Genomic DNA, 6,720 nt, shown 5'->3' with positions numbered 1-6,720 from the left:
TCTGTCTGTCTGTCTGTCTGTCTGTCTGTCTGTCTGTCTGTCTGTCTGTCTGTCTGTCTGTCTGTCTGTCTGTCTCTCCTCCAACTGAAGAGGAGATGCTTGACCTCGTACCTGAAGAGAGAAATGCTTGTTAACCTGTAGCAGGGTTGGGGTCAATTCCATTTTAATTCGTCAATTCAGAAAATATACCAAAATTCTAATTCCACATTTTCCTAATTGAAAAGCATTAAAGAGAATTAGCATTCAGTGTACATCCTGAGTTGGCTGGAATAGACATGGAATTGACCCCAACCCTGATCTGTAGTATGGTTTGTTTGCTCGGCATGGGAGGCCATTTTATTGTCACTCAAAAATCTTTTGTTTTCTTGTTGTTTTTTGATCACAAACCAGAGAAGATTGGTACTTTTAGCTAATAACCAAAGAAAAACAAGAGTAACCAATGAAAAGACAGTAAAGCATGAAAACGATAACATACACAGACAGCACAGATACAGTAGTGGAACCAATGACCAAACTAAAGATATACTCTATATCACAAGTATATTTCTGACAAAGCACATCCTAACAAAGCACATCTCACAGAATCAGGGAAACGTCACTTCTTCTTTCTTTTAGAGAGGAAAATATCATGTTATCTATTGAAGCTGGTTCCCGCTTTGATCAATCGATGCCGCTAGCCATCAACACATTGTTTAATGCTGTGGGACATTAGCTAGAGCGTCAAGACATGCCTTCGTCAGTAAAGGGGTAAACCAAAATAGCCTAGTAGCCTAGAGCGTTCCCCACTACCGGTCCTGGTCAGAGCCTCTTAACTAACCCTTCTCACAGAAGAGAGATTGCACGATGGCTCTGATTAAATCTGATATTGCAACACATTCGACATTGATTTAAGCTCACACTAGTATGAATAATTTATTACCAGTGAAGTTTGTGGTGAAGGCGTTACTTTGCAATCAGACGGAAACATACCTGCTGGTAGGACAATCCCCTGGCGGGGTGGTTCTGGTTAACCGAAGTCCTGGAATCCCCATCTGTAGACCACTTCAACATATTACTCTGCAGAAGGAGATATGTGGGTTAAACAGATACTATGTGGGTTAAACAGATACTATGTGGGTAGAACATATACTATGTGGGTTAAACAGATAATATGTGGGTTAAACAGATACTATGTGGGTAGAACAGATACTATGTGGGTTAAACATGATACATATGTGGGTAGAACAGATACTAAATGTGCCGGTAGGACAGATTACTTATGCGGTTAAAGATCGGTAAACAGATACTCATGTGGGTAGAAGCAGATACTATGGTGGAGAAGTTAGGGGAGAACAGATACTATGTGACACGTAGACTATGTAGGTATGGGTACGAGGATACTATAGTGGGAGGACAGATATGTTGGGTAGGACAGATACTATGTGCGCGTAGGACAAGATACTATGTGGTAGGACAGATACTTGTGGGGTAGGCAAAGAGACTATGTGGTAGGACAGATACTATGTGCGTGAGAACAGATACTATGTGCGTTAACAGTAATATTGGGCTAGAAGCAGATAATATGTGGGTTAAACAGCTACATATGTGGTAGAACAGATACTATGTGGGTTAAACAGATACTATGTGGGTAGAACAGATACTTGTGGTAGAACATGCATCTTATGTGGGTAGAAACAGATACTTGTGGGTTAAACAGATACTATGTGGGTAGAACAGATACTATGTGGGGTTAAACAGATAATATGTGGGGTTAAAACAGATACTATGTGGGTAAACAGATACTATGTGGGTAAACAGATACTTGGGTAGGAGAGTATAGCTATGTGGGTTAAACAGATACTATGTGGGTAGAACAGATATATGTGGGTAGAACAGATACTATGTGGTAGATTACGATACTATGTGGGTAGACAGATACTATGTGGGTTAAACAGATACTATGTGCGTAGGACAGTATACTATGTGCGGTAGGTTCAGAAGATACTATGTTGGGTAGAACAGCCAGAGAGCATATAGGTTGGAGTACTAATGTAATCATCAATAACTCAGTGGATTTATTTTGTGAGTAGCATATCGCTTCTTTCTTTGGAAAGCTGACTTGTGTCTGACATTGCGAGTTTCTCCATACTTCACTATTTTTGGCTCTCTTTGTCCCTGCCCTCTGCTCTCTCTCTGCTGTTTCTCCCTGCCCTCTCTCTTTGCTTTCTTCGCTCCCTTTTCTCTCTTCTTCTTTGTCCTCTCTCTCTCTCCTCTCACTCCCTCTCTCTTCTTGTCTCTCCTCTCTTCTCTCTCTCTCGTCTGCTCTCTCTCTCTTTCTCCTCCCTCTCCCTCTCTCTTCTCGGCACTCCCTCTCTTTGTACCCTCCATCCTCTTATCCCTCCATCTATCCGCTCCCTCTTTAGTCCCTCCTTTCTGCTCTCTCTGCTCTTTGTCGCTCTCTCCCTCTCTCTCTCCCTCTTTGTCCGCTCGCTCCCTCTCACTCTCTCTTCTCCTCCTCACTCTGTTGTCCCTCCCTCCTCCCTCCTCCTCTATCTCCTCCCTCTCTCTTCTCCTCGCCCACTCTGCTTTGTCTTTCCTCGTTCGCGGTCTCTCTCTGTCCCTCCCCCTCTCTCCTCTGTCCCTCTCCTCCTCTATCTCTCTTTCTCTCTGCTTCGTGTCATAAGATACTGTATTTTTTGTTGTGAATGGGAAATAAGAAACAGTTTGAAGATATAGATTTTTTTTAAAGTCTGTTAAACATATAATTTCAAATAGTTTTTAGTTAGTTTTTTTATGTTTAGGTCTGGGTCTGTACCCTTGCATTCATCTATACCACTTATATTTAAGAAACCCTTTTTAAGAGTATTTCTAACACAGACAGACAGAATCTCTTTACCTCTCTCTCTCTCTCTCTCTCTCTCTCTTCTCTCCCGCTCTCGGTCTCTCCTGTCTCTCGTCATCTCTCTCTCTCTCTCTCTCTCTCTGTATATATATATATATACACAGAGTGGATTCAAAATATACCTCACATATTTAATTTCTATTGTTTTTATTGTAAAGCCACTTGAAAATTTGTTTTTCTTTCAACAGATCACTGGATATTTCATATGTTGTATAGTTATACCAAAGAAGGGAATATTGTATGATCACACATCTATCTACCTCATTTGTTATAGACTGTGCCAACCATACATGAACGTGAGCACAATCTTAATAGCCAGTTTCTACGTTTAGCCTCTTTTTTTCTCTTCGGTCTATACACACACATTTGTTTGAACACAAAATGTATTACGACAGAACAAAACGTACGTGGGACCATTTAGGTCGTGAAGGAAGCAACCTCTTCACAATGTCTGTTTTTTTTGTTTTTTTTATGGGAAATGCCAGGATTATTTAATGTACACAATATAGTACAGCTCTTGTCTGTTATTGTGTTGATATAGAGGGTAAAGAATTTGTAATATATCTTGTAACTTAATGTCATATAAAAGGTAACAATGCTCAACTGTAATGTCACAAAGTAGGAAGCCCTGCGAGCGGCAAGTCAGCCACTGAAATGAATAGAGTCAGTTCTGGTTATTGAAGGTGGTTGTAATTCTGTTATTAATTCCAGTGTTTACTTGAAAAAAAATGAGTTCTTCAGGAAATCAGGCCTTGATGTGGATGTAGTAAAAGGTGTTCAGATATACAGTATAAGATATACAGCTACGTTCCAATGTTTATACTAGAATACCACTCAGAATGTCGGAACCATAGATCACATTGCTACATTCTTTAGCAGTATGATAGTGTCGACATTGGGGCGGGACTTAAAAAGAGCAGAAGTGTCTGTCATAACTATGTCACTTCCTGTGGAGGCATTATTTATCCAGTGCCAAAACCATCCTGTCGACCTCTTTTCTATCTATGTTCAGGGTGGCTGTTATTGATTTTTTTTTTTACATTTAATTGATGTTATTTTCATTATTATTATTATTTTATAATCTCCTACACTGGAGGGTGCATACAAGAACAATTACAACTTAAATTCATGTCGGTCCTTCACTATTTAATTTAAATCCATGTTGTGTGATTGCACTTCTTGTAGAAATATAAAACATCTCAGCTCTGGAGGCGATACAATTCAAACAGTCAGCCAATCATTGAGCAGCTTTGCTGACTGTGAAACAAGACCACAGTACAATCATGTAAATCTTGTAACCAAAGACAATTTTTAAAAACAGCGAGAGATTAAACGAAAAGACACCCAATCACAGAGAAGAAAGTTTGAACAAAAAAAAATGAAACAACAGCATATTGGCTTAACTGTCCGGTCTCTCTGGATAAGAGCGTCTGCTAAATGACTCACATGTAAATGGATAAAATAAGAACGAAAACGAGTCTCACTTATGTACTTATTACTTAAATAACATGTTGTTTACTTAGTATTTTAGCTAAGCTGGTAGATTTTAGATCATATAATGGCTTTATTCACTGTGTAGGAAACTTTCAATATTTCATTATTTTGTTTTCCTTTTTGTCCATTTTGGATGTGTCCAGTGTGTTATGGGAATGCTCAGGGGATAGAAACATACATTCGACAGGTGAAAGAGATGTTTTGTTTTGCCATTTGCTTGTAGCATATTTAGAAATAAAATACAGCTTCTAACTTCATTCAAATGTCTTTATTCTTCAATGTATATATATATATACTATTTGTTATGTATATTTTAGAGATAGAATACAAAAGGGAAGCATGAAATAAAGATATAGTAGTTACATTTTATACAAAGTAAAAAAAAAAAATTATAATAATAAATAGTTATAAATTATAACATTTCATTAATTCTTATTGAATTATGTTTTACTTTTAATGGCTATGCTTATATATGTTTACAATTAATGAAATATGCATTTGTTACTTAGTACTCAGTATTTATTTATAAATAACATGTTAATGCTTATTGGTGATAGTAATTATACAAAACAAATCAAAAAATGAAATCAATGACGCAGTAATTCCTGTGCTATGAGGTCAAATACATGGTCAGGATATTTATACCGTCAGGCTGACTGTGAGTTGTCCGTGTTTCAGTCTTCAGAATTCTAAGCAAGCTGTCCCCTTTGTCCTTTACTCTCTAGTAAATCTCAAGATTTAAATCTAGTAAATCCAGATTTAAAACTACATGTATTTATTTACCCGTTTGAGTTCAACTTCCTTAAGAGTTAAATTTAAAAAATAATGTCTTCATAAATTTAATAAGCTTAGAGGTAATGATACACATCATAAGAAGTAATTGTTTCCATATTGTTTCCACACCGTGTCGATCAGGGTGATCAATCTTGCTATAAGCTGTTATTTCAGGGGACAGGCTGTCTGCACGGCGCAGCAAGCTCTCATCTGATGAGGATGTATGGCAACGGCTACTTTCAATCACATTACTGGCCAATAAACAAGATTACAATATAATACACATATTACAATATCATTAAGCAATAAGGCCAGAGGAGGTGTGGTATATTGGTCATATATCACAAACCCCTGAGGTGCCTTACTGCTATTATAAACTGGTTACCAACGTAATTAGAAAAGTTCAAATGAATGTTTTGTCATACGCGTGGTATACGTTCTGATATAGCACAGCTGTCAGCCAATTGGCATTCAGGGCTCAAAAACCACCCAGTTTATAATACAATCCACGTTACGTAGTGCCTAAGAACAGCACTTAGCCATACTATGTTGGCTATATACAATACCCCCTCATGTCTTATTGCTTAAATAATACACATATTACAATATAATACACATATAATACACCTATTACAATATAATATTGTTTAATACACATATTACAACATAATACACATGACCATATAATACACATGTTACAATAAAATAGACATATTACAATATAATATTGTATAATACACATTTTACAATATAATACACATATTATAATATAATACAATATAATACACATATTATAATATAATACAATATAATACACATATTACAATATAATACACATATTACAATATAATATAATACAATATAATACACATATTACAATATAATATGTATACAATATAATACACATATTACAATAGTTTGGCATATGTTAATATGTGTATAATAAATACTATATTGTTAAATATGTATTATATTGAATATGTGTATTGATTTTATGATAATTATATGTAGAATATGTGTATTATATTGTATTATATTATACTTGTAATATGTGCATTATATTGTAATATGTGTATCTATATAATACTATATTGTAATATGTGTATATATTATGTTGTAATATGTGTATTGAATTGTTATTAATGTATTATGTGTTTAATTGTAATGTGATATATAATAACTATATTGTAATATGTGTATTATATGTTGTAATATGTGTATTATTGTATATATTATATTGTAATATGTGTATTATATTGATAATATATGTAATATTGCATTATATTATAATATGTGTATTATATAATATATATGTAATATTGTATTATATTATGTAAAGTGTATTATATGATTATATTATATGTAACTATTGTATTAATATGTCATGTATATATATTGTAATATGTGAACATTATATTGTAATTGGTGTATTATATTATACTATATTGTAATATGTGTATTATATGTGTAATATGTGTATTGTATTTTATATTATATTGTAATATGTGTATATATTTTTGAAATATATAATATGTGCTTATACTTGTAAAGCTGTGTATATAATATATACA

At 34.6% G+C, this 6,720-nt stretch overlaps 1 long non-coding RNA gene across 1 annotated transcript; it reads left to right on the top strand.

Annotated features, from left to right (window-relative positions):
- The first annotated feature begins 1,328 nt into the window (after window positions 1-1,328).
- LOC139024450 (uncharacterized) lies at window positions 1,329-2,103 on the top strand. The gene is made up of 3 exons (XR_011475767.1): window positions 1,329-1,349; window positions 1,551-1,645; window positions 2,008-2,103. It is a non-coding gene; the product is annotated as an uncharacterized lncRNA (long non-coding RNA).
- The last annotated feature ends 4,617 nt before the right edge of the window (window positions 2,104-6,720 follow it).

Source organism: Salvelinus sp. IW2-2015, unplaced genomic scaffold (assembly GCF_002910315.2).
Source record: "Salvelinus sp. IW2-2015 unplaced genomic scaffold, ASM291031v2 Un_scaffold1518, whole genome shotgun sequence".
NCBI lineage: Eukaryota > Metazoa > Chordata > Actinopteri > Salmoniformes > Salmonidae > Salvelinus > Salvelinus sp. IW2-2015.
This window is presented reverse-complemented; position numbering and strand designations above follow the sequence as displayed.